Raw genomic sequence first — 27,760 nt, forward strand, 5'->3', positions numbered from 1 at the left:
TGTAAGGGTTACTTAGACTGTGTGCCACACGTAAATTGTCGCCTCACAGTAAGACGCTGTCCGGTTCGATTCTCAGCTAGACCGTGTTCTGCGTGGGGACATGCGTGAATTGGCGTACCTTCGTTGAAGTTTGTGCGTCAGGGCTGGTAACTCGGCACGTAAAAATCAACTACCAATCATTAGCGGACCGGAGTTCCGCTGCGGCGACCCCTAACCGGGAAAAAGCCGAAAGAATAAGAGTAGGTTGTTGTTGTTATCAATGAACAAATGAACAAGAATTAAGTATAGGTGTTCACATAATCCAACAAAGGCTTTTTAGACAAAAGTTTTTTATATAAAAGTTTTTTTTATATATACAGAGGTTTTTAATTATTATTTATATATTTTTTGAACAGTATATAAAAGCTATGCAGTACTTCAATGTTTAAAGGTTGCAGAGAAGTGTTAGGTTGCTAATAGAGACATCTACAATACGACTATAATTTCAAAGGAAATGGTTCCTAATCTAACAGAGTTAATTTTAAACGGAACCTTAATCATGTGACCTACACATTATATACATACTATCGCATTCATGGTGTACTTATATCTGAAGAAGTCTGCCTATTGGTGCAGATGAAAAGCACTTAATACACCACCAGTCTGTTTGTTTCAGTGACTTCTGTGGATTACAGCAGTCCGCTACTGTGTCATGTTTCTTGTTACACATTTTAACATTAAATCTCGTTTGGGTTTACATTGCTGTGGCTCCTGTGGCATCTTTTTGGATTTTTTATACAGTTTATTGTTCGTTTTTGAGTGGAAAATAAAGTACACGTAATAAAGAAATCCGAGAGGTGAAGCACCATCTGCCATTGGAAAGGCCTTAGGCTACAGCCGGTCAATGATAAAATTTTAAAAGACAATGCAAGAATGATGAACCATGTACAAGGCCGTGTCCTGATAAAAGCAACGATTACTGCAAAGCAAGGCAGTGGTTTAATTATTGAGATAGAATGGCTATTCTAATTTGGAAAGAAGACCAAAATCAGAGTAATATTCCTATTAGCATTTCACTAGTGCAAGAAAAGGCTCAAAGCCTTTTCAATGATTTAAGAGCTACTCGAGCAGGAAGTGAAGATTGGTTGTGATGAAGAATTTGTTACGAGTAGGGGCTGGTTCAATCACTTTAACCTGAGGGCTAATTTACATAACATTAAAACTCAAGGTTAAGCAACAAGTGTTGACGTAAGTGCTCTAAGAGATTTTCCTAAAATGCTGGAAACAATTGTTGAAGGAGGAGGTTATTTGCCAGACCAAATATTTAATGTATACATGGCTGGCTTATTTTTGAAAAAAAAAAATGCCTGAAAGGACCTACATTTCAAAAGAGGAAAAAAGTGCACCAGGGCATAAAGCATCAAAAGATAGGCCAAAGTTATTGCTTGGGGGGTAATGATTCTGGTGATTTTAAGTTGAAGCTCTTGCTTGTGTATCACTCCTTAAATCCAAAGGCACTACAGCATGTCATTAAGGCATCTCCTTCTGTTATTTGGAAGGCAAATGCAAAGGCTTGGATTACAATTGCCATCTTTGAAGATTGGTTCTTGAACCATTTTGTTCCTGTTGTTCAAAGGTAGAGTTTGTCCAAAAACATTCCTTTCAAAATTCTCCTTCTGCTTACAATGCACCTGGACATCCAAACAGTGTAGATGACCTACAATCCAATGTAAAGCTTGTATTTTTTCCTCCCAACACCACATCACTACTTCAGCCAATGAATCAGGGAGTAATAGCCTCCTTTAAGGCCTATTATTTATAGTGGACCTTCTCACAAGCAGTCAGAGCTACCCAAGATAATGTGATGACCTAAAGGGAGTTCTGGAAGAATTATTCCATCTATGATGTCATCAAAAATATTGCTGACTCTTGGGAAGAAGTAAAGCAGTCAAATATGAAAGGAATGTGGAACAAATTGTGCCCAAAATGTGTGCCTGCTTTACAGGCAGTTACAGATGATGACATTGCTGAAGCCAGGCAAGCTGTGGTTTGGTATTGGTAATCAACTGCAGTGAGACATCAGTGACACTGATGTCACAGAGTTACTCTACTCCCATGCCAAAGAACTGACCAATGAACACCTTATGAAACTGGAGCAGCAGATGATAGAATATGAGGAAGAAAACAGGGACCTAGAAACTTCAGAATCAAAAAAGTTTGAGAAAAAAGTTAGCTGAAGCCTTTTGTCTCATTGAAGCAAGAATGGCAAAGTTAGAGGAGCAAGATCTTAATACAGAGAGGTTCACCCAAGTTTATCGTACAGTTACTGAGGGCTGCTATAAGGCCAATTATGACAAAAGAAAACCTCTGTACAAACCTCCCTTGAAGCCTAGTTCAACAAATTGATTCCAGCAGCAGAATCAAACACAGACTTTACACCAGCAGGCCCATTCTCTCCAAAAACAACATCATTTTCTGCATCGTCTAATTAATAAAATTATAATAATGTTAACTCACAAATGAGTGTTAACCTTTAATCGTTATCCTTTTTTTTTTCCATCCTAAACTGTTTTAAGAACCGTTTCTTTGGTGGGTTTTTTTATGATTTACTATCAAAATGTCGAGCAATTATTGTATGTAGTTAATATGAGCAAAAGTTAAGATATCGCTTTGTGTTAAAAATATCGAAGTAACAAAGTACTACAAATGTAAAGGTGCATTTGCCTTTAAGAACACGTGGATGTCACTGATTTCATGCATGAGTGAGCACAATTATGTGGTTTGCCTGTAACTCGGCTATTTAGCTACACACGGTCCAAACGTTATAGTGGATTCTATTTATGAACATTTCAAGGTTATAACTACATATGTGATAAGTAGATAGCGTATTAAGTGTACGTGCAAACATTTCCATTATATTTATTATACAGTATCATTAAACATGCATTATTCTTAGGTTTTGGTGTACAAAATGAGTAGCTCTGAAACCAGTGAGTGTGTTTCTGGTACAAATGGTAATTGCTATCAAACAATCCAAACGCAAAAAGGCAAGAAAGTGCTGCTGGCTGATGGATATTAGTACTACCTTGAGAAGAATACTGATTTACATAATTACTGGTGTTGTATAAGAAAGATGAAAGATAAAGGTAAAGGGATAAATGTAAATGACGGTGCATTACTGAGACTTTAATAGATGGTGAAAAGTTAGTAAAGCATAGCGAGCATTTTCATGGTCCTGATGCTTTAAAGTGTGAATAATGTAAGGTTCGTACCGATATTAAGAGGAGGACTGAAAGCACTTTGGATGATCTATGCAAAATCGCACCAGAGGTTTTAGTGGGTACATCGTCAGAAGTACTTAATGGTTTGCCTAACACAGATGCCTTAAAACAGTTTGATGAGTAAGACATAACAAAAATGTACTTATGAGAGTCGTACATACTGTAACTGACATACACCCAGAAATGTTACCTATTAGAAACAGAACTTTCATTATACATCATAGTAGTACTGGCACAAGTTCTATACATCTCCATACTATCAGCACATTGAACCAAGGCAAAAATAATTAAGAACCAGCAGCTGAACTACAGGAAGCAACCAGAAAACCAAAGCAATGAATCACAAAATTGACCTAGGTTTCGTCTTTAATCCGACTTCATCAAAACACAAGTTAATAGTGATAAAAGAAACACCTTATATACACATTAAAAATGACATCATCACCAATTAACTAAATGATTGCTTAATACAATCAATTAACACAATTGAATCAATTAAAAGGCCTGCATACACCAGAAAAGAAAAGAAAAAAAGAAAAGAAAAGAAGAAGCCTACTCAAGTTTAAAAACAAATAAAATGTTTGTACATGAATTAACCTTGTCAAACTGAATTTGATGCATTCCAAACATAAAATTCTACGTTATTCTTAAGTATACCTACTTGCACAAAAACTAAACATTTGAATAATATAATGTAATAAAGATAATTACATGCTAAATCACCCCAATATATTCTTTAATTTTAAAATAGGCATTATCGAAATACAGTCATTAATTCCAGGAAATTCCTGAGCATTAAATAACAACTGCCATTTCGTCTCAGCTATGTCTAAATGCACATCAAATTTCCTTCCTAATTTATCCACTATAATTTGCTGTAATATACAAAACTTAAATTGATGCCCACTATTGCTATCAATGTGTCTATACGGGGCATTGGTCTTTTTCTTTAACCTTATATCCGACTGATGTTCAATAATACGGTCTCTTAATGCCCTACAGGTCTTTCCTATGTAAAAAGCTGGACATTGTGTACAGGTAGCCACATAAACAACATTTGTAGTGTGACAATCAAAATGGGCTCCAATTCTAACAGTTATTCCAGCTACCTTAAATACAGCACCCGTAACATTGATCAAGTGACACACACTACATCTACCACACTTGAAATTCCCTTTGTTCCTACCATTTATGGTTTGTGTGGTGTCGCTCTTCTCCAATAATTGCTTGAAGGAAATACCCTTCCTATAAACACATCTGGGTGGTCCCCCTAACTTCCCACTAACTGTATGATCTATTTTTAAAATTTTCCAATTGTTGACAATAATGTCAACAACATGAGGGGCGTCAAAAGAGAAAGTAGTAATAAAATATAATGCCTGGTCGCAACCACTCCGTTTATCATTACCATCATTACTAAGACTGATTTCACGCATGGGTACAGTGTTACCCCCAACATGCTCATGCCTAATACCCTGTTTACCATACAGTAGAGCCCAATAAACACCATTAGCCCTTTTGAATTTAACTTCATCAGCTACGCATTCACACAATGCTAATGGATACCCACGTCTAATAAACATTGACTTGATGAATTCAAGCTCTTTGTTGAAGTCGTCCTCCAGACTTGTCATTCTCGCTGCCCTGACCATCTGCCCTTTAACTATTGCCTTTTTCTGATGGTCAGGGTGACAACTTGTGTAACTCAAATATGAGTTGGAGAATGCAGTTTTTCTATGTATAGTAGATACCAAAATTGAATCAACTTGATTTAAGGTCAAGTGCACATCCAAGTAATCAATTTCGACCTTGCTCATGTTGTAGGTGAATTTAAGAAAATCAACAGTTTCGTTGATAAATTCAATGAATTCTCTAAACTTGTCATTCCCGCCTTCCCAAATGATAAACAAGTCTTCCAGGAAACGGGTGTAAAAACTTATATGAGTCCTAAATCTACTAGTAAAAAGAAATTCCTGCTCCCAATATGCCATTACATAATTGGCATATGCTGGGGCACGCCCGCCTCTATCGCGCGCCTAGTTGTCTGCTTAAAATAGGCACCATCGAAACAAATGAAATTGTTTGTTAACACTATTTCCATTAAACCCACCATCAAATTAATTATATCTTGATCAAATAAACCTGTTTTCAATAATTGCACCTCCAACCATTCTAATCCTCTTATTGTAGGGATAACTGAAAACAAATTTACAACATCTACTGTTGCCATGATGGTGTCATTTGTGAGTTTAACACTATTTAATCTCTCCAAAAAAGACCAGGAATCCTTTGAAATATAATTAAATACCTTTAAACCTTTTTGTAGCTCGAAATCCAAAAATTTACTTATGAAACAGGTCTTACTCGTTTCCAACAATTGGCCTAAAAGCCAAGTTGTTCAAACCCTTATGGATCTTGGGTACTCCAAATATCCCACTCACCACTGGGTAATCATTGACCAAGTACCTGAATTCATCTTCATTAATATGCCCCTGCCAAAGTAGGTCCTCAATATACAAATTAACCTTCCTATAGGCCATGTTTACCTCATTAAGACTAACTTGCTCGTATGTATCCATAGCTAATAATGACTTGATGCTATTTACATAGTCCACCCTATCAATCAGTACCAAACCATTCCCTTTATCGGGCTTCATTATTCTTATTGAAGCGTCATTTATCAAACAATCCAACAATTTGTGTTCCTCAGTGGTCAAATTGTCATTGATGTTGAAAACTTTTCTGGTGTATGCTGGCCTTTTAATTGATTCAATTGTGTTAATTGATTGTATTAAGCAATCATTTAGTTAATTGGTGATGATGTCATTTTTAATGTGTATATAAGGTGTTTCTTTTATCACTATTAACTTGTGTTCTGATGAAGTCGGATTAAAGACGAAACCTAGGTCAATTTTGTGATTCATTGCTTTGGTTTTCTGGTTGCTTCCTGTAGTTCAGCTGCTGGTTCTTAATTATTTTTGCACAAGTTCTATACATGCTGCAATACTGACCATGCAATCCAACTTGGAAATGAGTGCATCTGATTTTATAATTGTTGATGGGATATCCCCGTTAAGTAACAGTGAATTTAAACAAGTTTACACAGTGCATTTTATGTTTACAAGGTGGGACAGATGGCAAAATCACACCTGTAGTGTATGGTATATTGAATTCTAAAACAGAATGTAATTTACGGATATTTTTGAACCTCTATCAGACATCTAGGAACACATTTTTGTATACACTGCAACCTAAAATGGAGTTGTGTGACTCTGAAAAGGGTGCAGTCAACAGTATAAGTAAACATTTTCCTATGTGCAAACCGAAAGGATGTTGGATTCACCTAGGCCCAAATCATTTGGCGACAAATACAAAAATTACATCTTGCAGGTCAATTTAGTACTTACATTCATTCTGCAATGTTATGCAAACAAATTGCAGCTCTGGCATTTCTACACCCTAATGATGTTTTGCCTACTTTCAGTCAAATTGAACAAGACCTGCCACAGATAGAGAATTCATTGTGTGAATTTTTTAAGTATAATTATCTTACAGGGAGACCTCGGAGTTACAGCTTTCGTAATGCCACGTCTGAAAACAATTGTCCTTGTTTGAAATGAATTTCTGGAACCCTTACGAAACATGTACGTTAGGATACCCTAGAAGTCAAAACAGTGTGGAGGGCTGGCACACGCGGTTGTGCAGTTTGCTTGGAAAGAAACATTTACATTTTACAGATATTTTGCATGCAATCCAAATGGAACAAAATCACGCTGAAGATCTAAAAACATAGGGAGACAAGCTGCTTGCCGGCATCTCCAAAATGGCGTCAGTTGGACAAAGGCTACATTTTTCCTTTTATCTAAAAGGGATCAGTTCACTGCGACAGGGCTTGTCCAACTTGTGGCGCAACACTGCTCATTTTGAGTTGATGCACAGTTAACTACTACATGTATAAGTTCCTCATAGTGGACAACTGTTTTCTGTGTTGCAAACAACTGCATTAAAAAGTCATTACTTGGATGTAGCGGTATATTAAAATAATTATGTTCACTTTGTTTAAAGATATTCTTCGGTGGTGCATACACAGCAGGACATTGGATGTTTTTTATATGCGGTTTACATACATTATAAGATGTTTGGGATACACATAAATGAAAAATAAATTAAAAAAAAACAGATGCACATGGGATACACGTACAGTGGAAGTTTCCCGTTATATCTGTGATGTTCAGAGGTTGGTACTAGGCTATCGGCCCTAGGGCCTATACAAGCCTAGCCATAACAATTTCCTGGCTATTTCTTCCCACAATATTTACTTCCCTGGACCTTTCTCTCTAGCAGGGTGACTGACATGATCCCCATGGTAAACTTCCTATCTCCCCATCCAGTCGACAAGGTTCCTTTTGAAGCGGGCCCAAGGAGGTGCTCTGCTTGACATGTATGGGCAGTCTATTCCAGAGTATGGGGAGTCTCTGGGTCAGGAACCTATCCCTCCAGCATGTTTTGTTCATTGTGATGACGAGGTTTAGGTCCTTGGAGCATGTGGCTCTGATGGATTGGCATTTCTTTAAGTGTAGCATGTCCAACAGCTCTGGGTTTGACACGGCCTTGTATGTTAAGCAGAGATCGCCTCTGAGTAGACGATATGCAACAGAGTATAGTTGGAGCTTTTTTAGTTGGTCAGCACAGGGCATCTGCTTTAGGCCTGTGAGTCTTTTAGTGAGGTGTTTCTACAGCCTTTCCAATTGTTGCAGATGTCTTGTGAGGTGCATACCAAATGGGGCATTGTACTCTATGATGGGTCTAATGAAGGATGAGTACAGTGGGACAATGACCTCCTTTTTTCTGGATGAAAAACCCTTAGTGATGAGGTGTGCCACATACAGGGATTTCCTGACTGTTGTAGCGATGTGGTTATCAAAGGTGAGACCACTGTCCACCTGTGTTCCTAAGTCTCTTATCACACTTTCGGTGTTTAGTGTACTGCCACCTATGTGGCAATTCATAATTAAACACATTAAATGTCTAAAGGTAAGTTTTGGAAATATCATTCAACATTCTGCACACAAGTTCTTTCAAACTTCGTACATTATATGCAGGATTTTGATCGGAAATTCAGCTGTTTTTCAACATTTTGACAATAAACCATTTTTTTTACATTACATACAGCACTGTTATGAATAAATTTACTGGTACTACTATACATACAGTATTGTTATTATTGTTAATTTTGTTTTTTTTTTTATTTGGAAGTGTTGTGTTTTATATGCAAAGAATACTAGACTGAAGCAAACAGTTAATTAAGTGACATTTAATAAGAACTACATGTATTGTGTTCTGACTTGCATACAAATTTGACTGGTGGACAGACTCAGATCAGTTCTTAACCAGGGGACTGGCTGTACCCAAAAGGAGGGGGGGGGGGGCAAACCATGTCATAACCCTGGCAAATGGTGGAAAGAACCCAGTAGTCTTGGTTCATAGGTGTTTACCAGGCTAACAACCACAAGGGCCTTTTTAAGCCTAGCGATGCATCCCAAATCTCTGACTAGTTCTGATACCCCTGATAAGTGTAAGCAAGGGGCTGGGAGATTAACCATTTACCGGTTACCTGTGTCCATTAGATCCACAGGTGCCAAACCAGGGATGAAGTTCCAGTTTCCCATCCAATCGTCCAAGTTGCACTTGAATTGGGTAAGGGAGGAACTCTGCTTCACATAGATTGGGAGCTTGTTTCATAGACTGGGAAGTCTCTGGGATAAATACCTATCTCTCCAGCAGATTCTATTTATATCACAGGCAAAGTTTAAGTCTTTAGAACGGGTAATTCTGGTGCTGTTTGTTTTGTGGATATGCAGGAGGTCCATCAGAGTGGGGTCTGACAATGCCCTGGTATGGCAGGCATAGATTTCCCTCAAAAGCCTGTAGGAGATATAATACTGGGATAGAGCCTTGAAGCAGTCTGCAAAGGATGTATTACTTACTTTGCTTTAGTGAGGAATCTCTGTGGACGTTCCAATTGTTGGATATGCCTGGTTAGGTACATTCCAAAGGGGGCATTGTACTCAATGATAGGTCTGATGAATGCAGAATACAGTGGAACAATGACTTCCCTGGACTCAGATGCCATACCCTTGTTTATAAGTTATGCAAAATAGAATGATTTCCTCACCACTGTAGACATGTGATGATCAAAGGCTAGACTACTATCTATGCGTGCCCCTAAGTCCCTGACTACTGGGTCAACTCCAAAAGGTGTGTTGTCAATATGATAGTTACCAGGGATGGATGACTTCCCAAAGGATACTATTATGCATTTCTTTGCATTTAGTTTTAGTCCATGGCTCTGACACCAGCTGTATGACTGTGTCAGCCCCTACTGTAGAACATTTGTGTCAGTGTGAGATTCAGTGACTGCTCTAATTTACAATCATATGCAAATTTAGTCAGCCAGAGACCACTGTCACTGGCCTTGACTTCTGAAAAGTAAATGCCATAAAGAAGCGGTCCAAGGACTGATCCCTGAGGGACTCCACTTGTGATTGGCCTCTTTGTAGAGGTGGACTCCCCAATTCTAGCTTCCTGGGTCCTGTCTGTGAGCCAGTTGTCTATCCACCGGGTGACCAAGCTTTTGAGTTTGTCAACAATGCCAGAGTGGGGTATTGTGTCAAATGCCTTGGCCAGGTCAAGGTAGGCAGTGTGAACATTTCTGTCCTCATCCATTGCTTTGGTGAACTTCTCAAAAGTCCACCAGATTGAGTAGGCATGATCTGCCCTTGACGAATCCAAACTGGGTTGGGTCCAGTGTCTGGAGGTTTACTATAGCTCTACTGATCATCTCCATGATAATTCTTTTCATGGCTTTACATATAAGACTAGAGAGACTTATGGGTCTGTAGTTTCCAGGGACTGTAGATGGCCCACATGTGTGCAGAGGGAAGACGGTTGCCTTTCTCCATTCATGAAGCCTGTTTGGAGGCTATAGTTAAACAGTAATTCCAGAGGCCCTGATAGGTCATGTTTCATGCTATTTAGATGGCATCCTGGGATATTGCTTGGGCCCACTGATGCAGTGTTCTTGGTCTTAGAGAGAATTAAGGACCTGAACCCTAGTGATAGTAGGGGGAGTTATACTTGATATTTCCTGAGGGAAGGTTGAGAGGGAGAGAGGAGTAAAGTTGGAGCTGAATTTATCAGCCAGGAGGTTTGTTATATCTTCTGGCTCAGTATAGGTGGCTCCATTTAAAATGAGCTCTGCACACAATTGTGTACTGCCTTTGAGGTTGTGGACATAGCTAAAGAATGCTTTGTGGTTGTCCTTGGTCTGGGAGCCTTAGGTGATCTTTAACCAAAAAGGAATGGACAGAGAAAGATGCAGAGAAAGAGGAATGTGACTGAAGAACAGGGCAAAGATAGTCAGGCAGCACCTGGTTTGTCAAGAAAAGGAGGCTTCTGAGTAGGAGAAGTTTAAGTAGCCTTAGTAGGAGGAGCACATCTGTCACACTTTACCTTTGAGGGGAGGATGAGACAGTCTATGGACAAAGGCAGGCTTGTTAGGGTAATCTGTCTGAAACATGGGAACAGGTGAGACAAAATTATGCTTCAACTCCTGTAAGACCTTACCCTTTTTTTTGCAGGGGCTAAAATTCGGCAGCAGCATCAAACAAATGCTTATTATCCAAGGCAGCATCTATCAGTTTGGCCTTGATATCAAACAAAGGCTGAGGTCTGAGCCAGGAATACCTAGTCAAAACAGATCCAAAAGCAGCAGACCTAGATGAAGCATCAGCTGCATTTAATGGAATGGCGAGCAACCTGGGAGGACATCCCTAGCAAGGAAAAAGCAGAGGCCTTCCCTTCGGAATCAGGAAGATCTGATATGGCTTGACAAGCCTGAGAAACAAGAGCCAAGACATATGTGGTTGTGTGTCTGACCGTACACAGCTCTAAAGGCCAGAGTAGCAGAAGTATACACCTTCTTACCCAGTCTCTCCATAGTTCTGCTGTCTTTATCAGATGGAAGCAACTCAGCTGAAGGCAATTTGGACGACTTATCAGAAGCCACTGACAAAACAGAAGGAAGAAACTTGCAGTCATCTTACAAAACCTATAAGGTTTCTTGGAAGCAGGGGATTGGAATCAAGAGCCTGACAACCAGTGGAAAAAGCATCCAGCAGGGCAGCAAGAACAGGAGGAACAGCAAGGGGCTTAGGAGACTGCAAATGTAGAAGCTCATAGTACCTCTTCTGAACATCAGACACCTAAGCACAGTCCCAGCTGAAAAATTCCATCATTCTGGAAGTTGCAACACCAAATGAAATCTCCTCAAAAGAAGAGTCAGGACTGACAGACTCTTCTTCCTCAGAGCTACTGTCTAATGGAGAAGGAATCTGAGAGGAATAAGTAAGTGAATCCATCAGAATCAGCATCAGAGGGAATCCTGCTCCCTACGCCTCTTAAGAGTTGGGTCTATGTTAAATAACTGAATGCTTAAAAAAGCAAACGAGGATATATCAAACCCATGTAAGCGAAAGCTTACAATCTCGAACGCTTAGAATAGCAATTTATTTCCAAGGGAAATAAAATCACTGTTCCACAAAACAAACAAAAAAATGTTAAAACATTACATAATGTGCTCCCCACACCCCCCTACTTAAATATACAAACTCTGAGATCGCACTACAGTCACAAAAACGGCAAAGTAACGGAAGTGGCCAAGCGATTTCTTTCCCAGGGAAAGAATTCACTTCTATGTCGTTTCGCTATTTTGCCTTTTCATGTTTTCAAGTTCGATCAAGACGCATTCGAAAGAATGCGCCTTCGATCATTTAATAGGAACCCTTAAGAGTTGTACAAGACCAAGGAGGAGCCGGAACAGAAACCTCCTGTGCAGGTTTCAAAGCCAAAAAGGCATTAAACAGACATTGAGTGAAGTTCTGTCATTCACTCTGAGCATCTTCGACAGCAGAAGAAATACGTTTAGTCTTCTGCTTCTTTTTAAGTGGAAAGTCAGCCTTGAAAGAATTAGCAAGCTCTGACTCCTGACAACACTCTATAATGGCATTTGAAACCTCTTCCCCCACTAATGCCTGAGGAACAGCCCTAGGCCCTTCAGTAATCATCAGCCGCAGTTCCCTCTATACATCCAAAGCGGACAGCTGCAAGGCCTCCATGAACATGCATGGAATCTGATCCATGCCGGCCTCCAAAGTGGTCCTGGAACAGGACAGAAACTTGACAGTCCTATGGGTTTTCACCAGCCTCAAGAGAGAGACGTCTGGAGGAGGGGGTACAGCCAAAGAATCCATCCAAGCTTTCCTAGTCTTTCTTTGCAGATGGCTGACCCTCAGGTGGCAAAGACCCTTCCACAGTGTCTTTAGCCAACAGTTTAAGTCATCGGTTCTCTAAGTAAATCGCAAGAGAAGAAAGCAGACTTCACAACATCTTTGGGACAAAAGTTTTAAAAATCTCACAAGACGTATAGTCGTGTGAAGCGCCTAAACAGAATAAACACTGCTTGTAACCATCTTTATGGGGAATCTGTCTCCTGCACTGGCATTTTCCTCTTTCTGGATGACAAGAAACCTAACAACCAGAAACAAGGCAAAACACAGATAAGAAAATCAAAAAACCCCAGTGGGACAACTATCTGAAAGTGGTTGATAACCAGCAGACGAATGAGCATTCAGACCGACGATCAAAGACGGCATTTGGACTGGCAGCAAAGTTGTTCTGAGGATGGTACATCTGGACGTCACCTTTATACCCTACGCCATGCATGGGGAGCATGTGTGTGACCATACAGTGCACCCATTACACCCCAAAGGCTTTGCTATACTGGCCAGACATTGGGTTGCCCTTGGCAGATGATCCCAATTGTAAAGAATACTGCAACAGTGACATGGAAGAACATCACTATATATGGTCGTAAGAAGCACCCAAACAGAAGAGTCACTGTTTGTGACCATCTTTATGGGAAATCTGCCTCTCACACTGTCATTTTTCCTTTCTGGATGACATGCAAACCAACAACACTAAAAGAGAAGGTAAGGAAGAATCCCAATACGGCACTTACCTGAAAACAGTTTGGTAAGCAGCAAGGAAAAAGGTGTGTTCAGACCGATGTTCAATGATGGAGTTTAGACTGGCGGCAAAGAGGTTATGAGGTATGTCCTATGCCTTGTGCAGGGAACATACATGTGAGGTATGATGCCTATAAACAAGGATTTGGTATACTGACTGGACGTTGAGCTATCTTTGGCAGGAGATCACTTATGCTAGGAATACTGCAATAGTGATAGGGAAGGACATGTATGTATATATATTTTATAAAAATATAATATCCTTGGAGGCAAAAATCTCTCACACAGTAAACAAAGACACCAGAATCGTTGGCAGTACACCACACATCATATCACTCCAAGGCAATCACAATACACATAATCCATCAGGATACATGAAGGCATGTACACTACTAACCTCAAGAACTCTCTTGCTGCAATGGTTTGTGGTCAACAAATGCAAAAATAAATTATTCTAACAGCAACAGAATATTGCCTTTGACAATAATGCCCTCTGCTGCACAAAATCTAGAGGTGACCTCTGGACATTCAGGGTTAGCCCCATCTTCTGAGAGCAATTCATGGTGTTTGCATGGTTGAAAGAAGGTCTGCAATAGATGCTGCCTGGATCAGGCAGTAGTCTAAATACAGATAAAAGTAGACCCTCTTAATTCAGCAAAAGGCAATGACTAGCGCCAGATATACAGTAAAGCCTCTGGCAGCAGTACGTAAGCCAAATAATAAAGCACAGAATTGGAAGTGGGATCCCCTGCTTCGAAGCCTAGGAACTTCCTGCATTTCTGAAACATAGGAATATGAAGGTAAACAACCTTTAGGGTTCCAGGGTCGCCATCCAGGCCCCTGACAAAATGAATAGTAGAAGCTTTCTTGCAGAGTGAGCATCTTGAACATGGATACTACTAAAAATTTGTTGTGCCTTGAAAGCTCCAAGAAGGGCCTCCAAGCCCTCCCCTTTCTTGGATCGAAGAGGAGTCTGCAAAAGAACCTTGCGCCTGCCTCTCCCAGACAAGATGGCTACAAGGACCACTGTTTTAACAGGGAGTTTAGGGAGACATGAATTGTCTTTGTTGTTGGGGGGGGGGTGTAATACCTAGGAAAGGAGAGGTTTACCAGAACTGCAGAAGTATCCATCTCTTGTGATCCTCCACTCTTCCATCTAACTACTTAACTGAATTGAATAAACTATTGGAAACTTCAACAAGGTATCTTTATTCCTCTCACAGGGAGGGTATCAGGGAGAGTTGTCTCCTATCTCCTGGATCTGCTAGCTACAGTGATTTTTATCTGAACTAATCCTTTATAATCTGTGTTTAATCCTGTCACCCTCTGGTCACAGGTGGGATAACAGACTTCACTTGAGCCCTCTAGATTACCTCTGTTTCCAATAATATGGGAAGGACGAGAGCCCTGCTAGATAGCTTGGGGACAGGAGAGGTGGGGCTGGGGTGGCAATGAGGGGACGGAATTAGGAAGTGTTGAGGACAGCTGCAACTGCTCCCTGCCAGGTGTTGAGTCCTTAGATCCACCAGGTCTACAGCTTGGGTCAGTTTGCCACTTTCTTTGGTACATGGGTCTTTACTCCTTGGCATCTTTTGTTTTTTGTTCACTTTGTAGAAAAGGGCCAAGACTTATTAGGGCAGTTCCTTCTACATCTCAGTGCTGGAAAAAGGTAGACTTCCTTGACTGTTTTCATGGTTGCCCTCCTTCCTTGATTTTTGCTGTTCCTGAACTGTTTGAAAGTTTCTGTGAGGCCATTTTCTTGGGCTGAAGGAAAGTCTCTGTGTTTATCAGTGGGGTGTGACTATTTAACAGCTCCTCTGCCCCTGCGAGAGTGGTTACTGACTGTGAACTGTAGTTTTATTAATACTAGGGGGGTTTCCATAACTCCTGGACTAGTCTCTCAAACACCTTTTCAGCAAAGGGCACAAAGAGAAATGCCTTATCTTAAAAAGGCAGAGTCCTCAGCCAAACATGTCTACTCATAAGAGATTCACGTGATACATTACAGCCACACTTAAGTGAATGTCTGGACACCTGGAAGCCTATACGACACAAATCCTTGATGTCCCTCTGCAGCCTCTTATCCTGAATTCCCTCTGGCTTAGACCTGATTTCCCTGAACTGAAAAAATATTTGAGTAAGTGGAACTGGCAGTGGCTGATGTCAAAGTCTTTTTGCCAAATCGTTCAGTCTCTCTTCTGCCTACCATTTATCAAGGATTTCTGGGAAGCAGGTCCAGATGACCCCTAGTTGTACTCCAGGGACATTACAACCAGGTTTATCACTGGGTTTTTATAGAGATAATTGTAGGAATCAAGTACATTACAGAAGCGATCTTGACTTCATGGGAGCAGGCAGGGGGAAGGGAATCTGTCTGCACAGATATGTCTGCACAGATATATCCAAGATTTAATAGACTAGAGGAATGGCCAGAGGTCTGGGTTCAATCAGGCTCTGGAGCCACCTATAGTTGGCCTGACCATAGAAGAACTGTCCAGATTTGCAGTTAAAGTATTCCTTCATCCTATGAAGGGTGTCCCCACAGATTAAATCCTCAGCTGGTGAGGCTGAAGATGAAGTGCCTTCAGAGTCAAAAGCAAGGAACAGTTTAGATGGTAAACACTACACATAAGCAAGTTCAACATCAGAATCAAAAGAAGAGTTAAGAGTCTCTCTGGGCGAGGTTTTTTTTCCTCAGCAGATGTTCTTGGCACAAATTCCCTTTCCAGGGTGGTCTGCCTAGACTTCATGAAGTCCTGGGTCAGCCTGACTATGTCCTGTGGACAGACTGGGGTAAATGTGGCAGGGGCACAGCTGGCAAGCCTAGTTTCTATTTAGATTTGGGTGTCTTGAGTTTAGATCCAGCAGGCAATGTTTTAAGTCACAGATGGGCTGCAGCAACCTCAATCTGGTTCTCAGGAATCTCATCCTGAATGACTAATCAAGAGGACTCCAACTCTCACTCTTGGTCACCAGAACTGTATCATAAGATGCCAGGACCTATGCAGAGAATGCAGGCAAGACTGATGTCAGCCAAAAAACAGCTCACATGGACACAAACTGGTCTGTAGACACAGCAGCTTCCAGAGTGGTTGCTTCAGAGGTCTTGCGCCCATCAGGTAAGGAGGATGCAAAAGTACCTCACCTATGTCTATTATTCTGAGCACAAGTGGGGAGTCGGACACAGATGACAGCCTCCCGTGCATCCTCCTCCTTGCACTATTTCAGGGTACCTGGTTGGGAACAGGCAAATGCCATTGTAGGCAGGAAGAAAGGTAGCTTACTACATTTAAAACAAATTCTTAACAAAGTATCACTAAATTTGCACTGTTTTTTTTTTTCTTCAGAAAAACTTAAAAAAAATAAACAGCATAACACTATCAAAATAAATAAAAAATGCAGCTACTGGTACCACTAAACAAGTATAAAATTGGTATGCTTTTTACTTGAGTTGCAGGAAAATAAAATGTTACATTAAATCTTGACAATACAAAAATGTACAGCTATCCCCTGGTTAAATGACCAAAATGGCAAATGAATGCAAACAAAGTGAACTGGCACAAGCAAATCAAGACACTGTATTTAAGGAAGCAACAGGTGTCCAAAAGAAACTTTCCAAACTAATCTCAGTTGTATACCATGCCCACAATCACACTTCTTTTTCCCCGACTAACAAATTTGTCACAGAAAAGCATGGAAAAAAGTATACCACAATGGTATACTTATCTGCCCAAGTCTGTGCTGAGGCTGACCAAAACAGATAATTAGATGCTACACTGACAGAAGTCAGCATAAGTGGACAAGCAGCATGGAAGTTCTGAGTTTTCGGCACATCTGTATGTCTCTCTTGTACTCGCATGTTGGCTCATGGCATGGGAAGACATGCACAGGAAGAGGAAGGAATTTGAACTTTGCAGACTGACTGGGCTTATGCGCATCCTAGCAGATAAGTTCCACATGTGTGGAGCCCTGTAAAATGAGGTGAAGACCACCTTCTCTGGATTTTAACTTAAAGGCACGGACATTGTCCTTAACACTGACTTTGGGATTCTCCATTCTCATTCTTTAAAAATCAAGTGGTGTTCCTCTGATCTTCATACTAGTGGAGCAAGAGGCAGAAGACATGACATGCTGACAAGGCATAACACAGCACTTGCCAAGAGCATGCTTAGGCACATTGCGTACATGCTCCAAATCTGGCCTAAGGAAAGTAGCAAAAAACTATATTAGAAAGATGCAATCATACCAACAAAAAAGGTTGTTCTTAACACGTTGGCAGAAGGTGAAAGTATTACAAACTGTGGACACCAATGTTTGTGGAAGATGATTACAAACACCAGGCAGAAGAGCAGCAAGTTCATCCTGGCAGTCAAGGGATGTTTAGAGACAGGTGTGAAATTCAAGTTGCTATATCTAGCCAACTTCATAATATTTTTTACTGGAGGATCAAATACCTTTTTGGATAGAGAACAGGCTAAAAGAAGAAATAAAGTTTTTCCAAGAAAAAGTAAATCAGCAGGCTAAACAGGACTTCACATCTCAATCTTCTCACAACAATGGAGTCCACAAACAGACTTGCCCTGTGAAATGGATTCATTTGCAACAAAAGAAAATGTGATAGTGAAAGAAAGCGAGCTTATGAGCTGAACAGAAGAACCAGGAGAACCTTTGACTTGATTTCTTAGCAGTAATGTATCCAGGCTTCATACCCTAAGAAAAGAAAAGCTGGAAAGAAGCACAGTTAAAGCTGTCTGGCTTGGGGATGTAAAAGTATACCAGTCATGTCATTCGTAGAATTAAAAAGACATTTCCCTTGTTTTTAAAACAGCTGAATGTCTAGACTAATGTCCTAAGTTTAACCTTTAGACAAGAATTTTTAAACACTCTTCAAGAAGAATGGAAAATGACGGCACACACAAAAATGGCAGTTTTCTTGCATTTGCAAAATTACTAGCCATTTTCCCCACTAGCATTTGCTTTCATTTGGACATAAAAAGCCTGTAGATGTAATCTTAAGAGGTCTAAACAGTTAGTCCTGAAAGAAATCAACAAGGTAGACAATAATTATTTTTTTTCAATTAAAATAAATGAAGTCTGAAACAGTGGGAAGTGAATAGCTGAACAAATAGTTGTCCATACCTCTCAACTGCCCAGATTTTTGGCTCATATTTTTTGTCTGTTCCTCATAAAATTTGTATTTTTCTGGCAAATCACTGGGATGAACTGCGGATTTATGTTAGTAAACAATGACACACATTTGAGCTTAACACTTGATATCCTTCAGAAAATGTACATTAAAGCATTCATTATTTGACACGTTCCACTGGCATCCTTACTATAAGTTATATCCTTTGGATTGTTTTCCTTGCCTGAAGTCTGTTCTTCTTGGTTTGGTCGCTTGGCCTTTTTGGCATTTTTTTGTTGTAAATGTACATTAATACAAACCATATTACTCTAACAACTTTCTAAGTTTATAAATATTTAAAATATGTTCTATTTTTGGGCCATTGTCTCACCATTTTGTCAGACTTTGTCCAGACTTCTTGCACAAAGAGGTTGAGAGGTATGGACTTGTCACCCCAGCAGCCTTAGTATTTCAATACATTACATACAAAGTACAGTTTTGTACCTACCATAAATGTAGATGTCCGAACTGGATAGCATCTGCAGTCATAACAACTGGGTTGTCCTGTCGTCAGGCAGCCCTTCAGTCGGCCGTTCAGTTCAAAGTCGGGTCCGGCCTCGGCTGATGTCGCACTTCACCCGACGTCATCTCTGTTGGTCTTCGGGTATATAAGCATCAGCCGACGCCATTTTCCTCAGTGTTTCTTGCCCCAGATGCCAGTAGCCCTCTTGAAGGCTAAAATTTGGATAGATGCCAATGTTTCCAAAAAGATAGAGGTAAACACAGAAATAAGCATGTATGTACATATATACAAACAAATACACCATAAAAGACTCCCCCACCAGCTAGCTATTAGGAGGGTAAACACCCTAGGAGTACCACAGAGGGAAGGAGGGAGGGTAATCCTGACTGCAGATGCTATCCAGTTCGACATCTACATTTATGGTAGGTACAAAACTGTACTATGTCCTTCATGGATGCATCTGCAGTCATAACAACTGGGTAGAATACCATAGCCAACTAGGGGAGGAGGATAAAAGTAGATTATGGTGTGTTTAGGATCCCTTGCAGTACAGCAGTGGCAAACCCTGCTCGGGATGGAATATAGAGGCAAATTATAATGCTTGGCAAATGTATGCACGGAGGTCCAAGTAGCCGCCTCAATAATGTCTTTGGTTGCCACAAGAAGGCTGTGGTAGTGGCTGTTGCCCTTGTAGAGTGAGGTCTTATGTTCTGTGGAATTGATTTTCCATGGAAGGAGTAACAGAATCGTATGCAATTTCCTATCCATTTGGAGATTGTCTGTTTGGAAATAGCTTTTCCTTCCCTTCCTGTTGCATAGGCTACAAAAAGTTGGTCAGTCTTTCTGCTATTTTTGTTCTGTCCAAGTAGTAGCGTAGCTGTCTATGTACATCCAAGGTATGCAGTATTCTTTCCCCTCTGTTTTGTGGGTTGGGAAAGAAGGTAGGTAGGTGGATTGCCTGGTTTAAAGACACTCTGGATACCACCTTAGGCATAAATGTAGGATTAGTCCTCATGGACACTCTATCTTGGTGGAAGATTAGCAAGGGTTGCACTGCCATTAAGGCCTGTAGTTCTGAAACCCTCCTTGCTGAAGTAATTGCCAGTAGGAAAGCAGTTTTCCATGACAGGTGTTGTAGGTCTGCTGTTGCTGCTGGTTCAAAGGGTGAGTGTGTCAACTTTTCTAGCACAAAGTTTAAGTCCCAAGCTGGTAATGGTGGTTTCCTTGGAGGTTTTACATTCTTGATTCCTCTGAGGAACTGCCTGAGCAACGGGTCTTGAAAAAACAGGTGGATGAAAGCTGTAATCTGGTCAAAAAGCTGATGCATGAATGTAGATGCAGGAGAACGACAGGCCTGAATGGAGAAGTTGTGCCAGATACTCCAGAATGTTAGGCATATCTATGTTTGACACATCTTTTCCTCTTTCCGTACTCCAGATGACAAACCTTTTCCATTTTCCAGCATAGTTCTTTCTTGTTGAAGGTCTGCGTGCTTCAAGAATAATGTCTTTAACTCTTTGGGAAAGTTCTGGATTAGCTGCTGCTATGTGATGTTCCATGCAGTCAGTTGTAACGTTTTAGGTTTGGATGTATGATGTTGTAGTTGTTCTGAGTTAACATCAAAGGCATCAGGGTATTGGCCACATATTGTTCGAGACAAGCTCCTCAGCAGTGGGTACCAGTGTTGTCTTGGCCAGTTTGGAGCTATCAGGATTATCCTTGGACGTTCTTCCTTCATTTTTAGTAGTACTTTGTGTATCAAGGGAAGAGGTGGGAATGCATATGCTGTTAGGCCTTTCCAGCTGAAGGAGAGCGAATCCACTTTCCATGCTAGTGGGTGGAATGTCCTTGTGCAGAATTTGTTGAGCTGGTGATTGAGAGGTGATGCGAATAGATCTATCTGAGGCATTCCCCATTTCTTTGAGATGGTCTTGAAGATGTCCGGGTGCAGCTTCCATTGGTGGGCATCCGATGTGGTTCTGCTTAATATGTCTGCTAGAGTATTTTCTTTTCCCGGTACAAATATTGCCTGTAACTGGATGTTGTAGCTGAGTGCCAGGGTCCACAGCTCCAAAGTCATTCTGCATAGGGGTATGAATGAGTGCCTCCCTGTTTGTTGATGTACCACATGACTGTGGTGTTGTCTGTCCTTATCATCAACTGGCCCTCTTGGAGAAATGGTTTGAACTTTTGGATTGCCAGTTTTACTGCCAGCATTTCTTTTAGGTTGATGTGCAGGTGAAGTTGATCCTGTGTCCACAATCCTTGCGCATTTGTCCAGCATGTGGGCCCCATCCTAGGTCTGAAGCGTCTGTTGTGATGGTCTGGCTTGTTTGACATCTGCGAAAGGGTAGGCCTGGGTTTGACTGGCATGCCTGAGCCCACCATAGAAACTCCTGTTTTAAGCATGGAATTAGTGGGATTTCTGTTTCTAGGCTGTGTCTGTGTTGGGACCATAAATTCTTTAGGTACCACTGTAGTTTTTCTCTATGTAGTCTGGCAAATGGGACCAAGATTATGCATGATGCCATGAAGCCCAAGGCCTGCAGTACTTTTCTTGCTGTTAACTTGTTCAGTTTTGTTAGTGCCAAGAAGTAAAGAGGGAGTTCTTTTGTTTTTCTGTAGTCAGGAATGCCATTTGTTTTACTGTGTCCAATTCCGCCCAAGAATGTCCTTGTTTGGGATGGTATCAGCCTTGACTTTTGTAAATTGACTGTGTATCCCAGTGCTTGTAGCAAGTAAATGACCCTTTGTAAATCCGTTGTCAGCTTGCTTTTGTTGTCCCCTTAGCAGCAGCCTAGCAGGTATGGGTAAATTTGAATTCCTGTAGTCTGCAATACTGATGCCAGGCATTTTGTGAATACTCTGGGCGCAGTAGATAAGCCAAAGGGCAATGCTGAGAATTGATAGTGCTCTGATCCTGCAAGAAATCTGAGGTATCTTCTGCAGATTGGTCGAATGGGGACGTGCAGGTATGCCTCCTTGAGATCTAGAGTTACCAGCCAAGACTCCTTGCCCAGCATGGGAAGAAGTTGCTGTAGGGTCAGCATTTTGAATTTTGGGACAATGATGTATGTATTTAAGGTGGACAGGTTGGTCTCCAACTTTTTCCTTTCTTGGAGGAATAGTCTGGAGTAGAACCCCTTTCCTTGCTCTGCTGTTGGCACTCTTTCCACAGCTCTCATGTTTGCTAACTCCATTATCTGTTGTAGTGCCTCTGTTTTTTGATTTGGAGGTAGATTTGGCATTCCTCTTTGACTGGTAAAGTGTGGAAGTGAAACCGTAACCTTGATCTATGCTTCGTAAAATGCACTCGTCTTTTGTCATGTAGTGCGAGTTCTTTGAAACTAAGGTTAACTTTAGCTGCTATTTGTTCCCTGGTAGGCGGATTTAGGGTTAAGTCACTGTGGTTGTGCTGATGTAGTGGCAGTGGTTGTGTCTGTACCTCTGTTGTTACCTTGCCACTGTCTCTGTAGGCACCTCCTCTGGATTGGTTTCTGCCTCTGGAGCGTCTATTCCTGCCCTTTGAAATTTTGTGGAGTCAGGAAAGGACCAATTTTGGCAGGCCAATTCCTGCTAAACCTTGGGGTTGAACCTGCAAGAAATCTTTAACCGCTTGAACAGATTTTGCCTTTTCTTCCATTTTCTTCATAACCTGCTGGGCAGGTGTACCAAACAAACTTGTCTTATCCATAGGAGCATCTAGCAACTTAGCTTTAACATGATCCGGTAAAGCTTGCTCCTTTAGCCATGCATGCCTTCTTATCACTGTGCCAGTCATGGCTGATCTAAATTAAGCCTCCAGTGCATCATAGCCACATTTTAAGGAATGGTTGCTAACCTGTTGTATGTTATTTACCATTTCTAATACATATTTCTTATCAAGAGATTCATCAGTGGTTAGTTTTTTAGTTAACAGATCAAGCATAAACTCTTGGTATTGTATCATGTGAAACTGACAGTTTAAAGCTCTAGCTGAGAGAGTAGCTGAAGTGTAGACCTTTTTACCCCATCTGTCTAATGATCTTGCTTCCCTTTCAGAAGGAATAGGGTTTTTAGCTATGGTCCTTGGGACCCTGGGATATAGTTTCGGGTCTGCAAGTGGGGCCTTGTAAAGGTGGTGATGAGTATCTGGCACCCTGTAAAATCTGTCTGGTTTGGCAGGGGCTGGGGTAAAGAATCTGGGCCGGAGCAGACATCATTGAAAGCATCATCCACCACAGAGAGAACAGGAGGTATAGCTAAGGGCCTGTGCTGTGGGAGGTGCAGAAAGGTCCTAAGTCTTTTCTGGAGTCTGAAAAATCCTGTTGCTGCCATTGGAACTGCTCTCACATGGCATGTAAGGTTTCCCAAAGGAGAATTCTTCTGGGGAAGCAGCTGGAATGGATTCTTCAGCATCAGAATCTTCCTCTGGCTGGTCAGTTATGTCTGATTCATCAGCAGAATCATCAGAGGACACTGGCTCAGGGGCTCTGCCTAGGTCTCTTCTCTGGGGGCTGAGAGGCCCTGTCTGGGTGAGATTGAGATCCTCTAATTAATTAAATTGAATCTTTTGCCAAAGTAAGCATTTGAGAACTAGAAGAGGGCCTGGTTGTGGGAGGTTTAACAGGCACTGTTTTAGTAGTCTTGGCTGCTTTAGCCCTGGCGAAGGCCTTTAATAATGGCATGGCTGGAGCCCCATAGCAGCACCTGCTGTGGGGGGGAGACATCCAAGGTGGTGGTGTCTGATAAGTCAGCAGCAACCACCGTAGTGTGGATAAAATTTCTGAGGCCGATTCAAGAGTGGTAGCAGGGGCCTCAGTTGTAGAGATAGGTTCAGCTGTACTTTGATCAGTTTTCGGTTGCTTAACCATGGTTTCGGCGAAACCGCGGACGCGGAGTGTCGTCTTCTCTTCTTTGCGTTTTTTGGCAGATTGGGAAGTCGGAGGATCCGACGCATAAACGCAAAATCAGAACCGAAAAACTGTTCTGCAAACTCCGACCGAAGCATTCGCGGTTGAAAGAAGCACAGGCGAACAGGCTGCTACATTGTGGGCTGGGCTTCGTGGAGCAGACACAATAAGAGGAAATCTTTATGAGGTATTTGTTTCCCACAGGTTAAACAATTATTTTTTTCTGACATCGGCTGAGGCAAGAAAGAGTCCCCAACGGTACTTAGCTTTAGAAGTCTTGAAGTAATCTCTGGATCCGACCGACCGGCACTTGCGAACAGCTTCTGCTTGGGCAAGAAAGACTGGGGAAAATGGCGTCGGCTGATATTTATATACCGAAGACCAACAGAGATGACGTGGTGAAGTGACGACGGCAGCGAGGACGACCGACCCGACTTTGAACTGCCGACTGAAGGGCTGTCTGCGACAGTGACAACCGAGTTGTTATGACTGCAGATGCATCCATGAAGGACATCAGTGTACAATGAAATGTTTTTCAAAGTTAATGCTTACTGAAAGCATGCAAGTTATTTTTCATATCTAGCAGGGAAAAGAAAAGAAAAAAACATACACAGCAATCAGACAGAACACAAGCTCTAACATGTCTTATGGCATGGTTATGTTTAACTTTAGAATTGGTAATGCATGCACAAGCAGCCAGTGATTTATGGTAAATTTGGAGACCAAATGCCCTTTTTGGAAAGTGTATATAGGTGTATGCTGAGTGTTACAAATTAGATGGTTGCTTTGAAAATGTAATGTAGATTTTTATCACAGTGCTTTGGCATTAACTTCTTCCGGCTTTTTCCCGGTTAGGGGTCGCCACAGCGGATTACTTGTCCGCTCATGATTGGCAGTGGAGATTTTACAGTGTTGAGTTGCCAGCCCGGTGCCCAACCTTCACAGAAGGCACACACATGCATGCACTCACACCTAGGACCAATTTAGTGTGTCCAATCCACCTACAGCATGTCTTTGGAATGTGGGAGGAAACCGGAGCACCCGGAGGAAACCCACACGACCACAGGGAGGACATGCAGACTCCGCACAGAAGGCACCCCAGACGAGGATCAAACCGGAGAACCTCTTGCTGTGATGTGGCAACACTAACTGCTGCACCACCGCGGCCGCCCACATTAACATGAAATGTAAATTTGCTTTTTGTTTACACCGGCAAATTCAGAGTATTGAATTATATTACAAGTAGTAGGCTGCAAATAATGTTAAAAGTAACACATTTGGATCAAAATGAGCATGTAAATTTGACCAAAAAAAAAAAAAAAGCCAGTGGACATTTACCACACTTTTAGGGACAAGGGAAAAGGGGAGTAAAAATATTGATTACAAGTAAGGCTATAACAGTGCTAGAAGAAAAAAGTACTGGTAGATATGTGGTAGTACGGAGTTACTGGAAGGGGAGAAGGATTATGCTAACATGCATTTATTCTCACCTAAAATTACTATTATGGTGCTATTACAGTGGTTAGGAGAGTTTTGGCAGAAATAAGCTTTCAGCTATTTACTGGTGAGGACTGGAATACCATTTTCAACACTGAAGATGAAACAGGGATCTATAAGGGAAAAAAACAACAAAGAAGGGTATATTTCTGAAGTATATGAAAATATTTGGCACAAAAGACAGGAATTTAATAACAAAAACTCAAAATTTGTACATTATAGGTTATTAGATTCATAGATTACTACTAGGCTAACTGCCCTTGCGAGCCATTTTAAGGCTAGCAAATTATTCCCTGTGAGATTCAAACCCTGTATCTTGTGTTTGTAAGGCATTAGGCTACCCCTTCCAATATGCAATAAACTTGGCCAGGCAGAAGTTATATTTCACAAAAACGTGTATTCAGTTGAAATTTTTAGACCTATCCAATAACTGTATCAGATCATGGATAAATAAAGGCAGAGAGAGACGTAAAGTAACAGTACAAAAATGAGACTCTGGTGCTTTCACACTTGTCTGCTAAAACAGTCACATTTAAGATACGGGTAAATAGGCAGACTTTAGACTTAATAGGGAAGATGGAAATCACTTCAAAAGGGATACTGAGCAGAATGTAATCAAGATGGTTTTACAAATGGTAGACGTAAAAAAAAAAAAGGATGGGAAATAATTGGAATTATTCAAAGGGATATCACAAAATGGGCAATCTCTCATATAAAAAAAAACTGCAGTGTGATAAATTGGATGATATGTATACACGAGTGTACAATGGTGCTGTTAAGCAACCCCTTTCTAAAACCTCCACAGGGCAACAACTTAGGCAACAGAAATTAGAAAGGACTGTTGCCACACACAGGCAGTCTGTGGCAAAAAATATCTAGAGGGAACTTTCAAGATGGCTAAACACTGATCAACACCTAAATTCAGCTCTCCCAGTGTGAAAGCAGAAATGGAGGATTAACAGGTAGTGAAACTGTAATTCAGGTACAATCCATTTACTAGCTAGTTAATACATTGCCTGCATGACAGCAAAAAAATAAAAATAAAAAAATTAGAGCTACAGAAAGAAAATCAACTGAGAAAACACTGGCTGGGAAGAATCCTGCATCTGATCAGCATAAAGTAGTTCAAAGTTGAGCTTTGGTACAAGACATTGATAATATCAATTAGATGGAAAAAATAAATAAAATGTACTCAGAAATTATTAAAACAAATGAAACACTGAAGGAATATATCAACTCAAATAACAAAAGGCTGGGAAAAAAAAAGAAGCTTTAAGTAGCTATTCAAATGAACTGATAAAAATGCAAAAATCAGAGGCTGAAATGAAGAAAAGGCTGACCAAGAATGAAGCTTCTCAAGCTAAGGGGTTTCAAAAAAATGAAAGAATTAGAAGAAAGAGCACATATGGAAAAACCTGGCATTTTCTGCTGTACCAGAGAAATTGGGAGGAACAGACTGTATTAATTTTAAGAAAGGAGAAATAAGCAACTGGACCAGTACTCCAACACCAGGATTTGTTAAATGAAAGGGCACATCAGCGGTTTGCTCCAAAACTCATCTATAAGAAAGCATACAACCTATATTAGCATAGATGCAATCGTACCAGCAGAAAAGCTTGATCCTGACAAAACTGTGGCAGAGGGGGAAAAGAATGAGAAACTTGAGAAAGCAGACTGCAAAAAAAAGAAGTTATGTCCTCACAATAAGATTCCATCTGAGTAGTTACTCTTCATTTGTCTTCTACCTGTGGGTTACCAGATCCAGCACAGATCCATCTCGGCCACATATCCAGCATCTGATCTGAGCTCCAAGCTCCTCCCCTACCCATAATGCCCCTCCTTCCTCCCTTCAGACTTGAGTTTGCTGCCTAACTTAGCATCCCAACCCGACCTACCACCTTGTCCCATGTTAAATATCTCCATAAGCAAGAAAAGGAGAAAAAGCAGCCTCACGGTGACCACATCCTCTATTAGCCAGGCCACCACACAGTCTATGCAAGGCAGGGGGAAGGAGAGAGGGACAGCTGAAGACAAATGAAGAGCAACAACTCATATGGAATGTTATGGTGAGTACATAACTTTTTTATCTGAAGTTGTTGTCTTCATTTGGTCTTCAAATTGTGGGACAGAGTCCCCAGCTACTAAACACCTGAGAGGCCCTCATGGAAGAATATTTCGGAGCCGAAGGATGTCCTGTTCCTGGATATGATGTCCAACTTATAATGCAAGAAGAAGGTATGAGAAGAAGCCCAAGCAGCTGCACAGCAGATGTCATCTAACCATACTCTGGCCCAAAAGGCCACTGAAGTAGCCATAGAGCTAGTGGAAAAGCACCTTCTCATGACCTGGCGGTGATAAACCCAGCAGAATACGCCAAG

The 27,760-nt window shown here is 41.1% G+C and overlaps 1 protein-coding gene across 2 annotated transcripts in view; it reads right to left on the reverse strand.

Moving 5' to 3' along the window:
• Nucleotides 1-27,760, reverse strand: part of NF1 (neurofibromin 1) — a 5,218,972-nt gene that overhangs the window by 3,540,345 nt on the left and 1,650,867 nt on the right. The window lies entirely within an intron of this gene.

Source organism: Protopterus annectens, chromosome 13.part0 (assembly GCF_019279795.1).
Source record: "Protopterus annectens isolate FY-2018-M chromosome 13.part0, PAN1.0, whole genome shotgun sequence".
NCBI classification, from domain to species: domain Eukaryota; kingdom Metazoa; phylum Chordata; order Ceratodontiformes; family Protopteridae; genus Protopterus; species Protopterus annectens.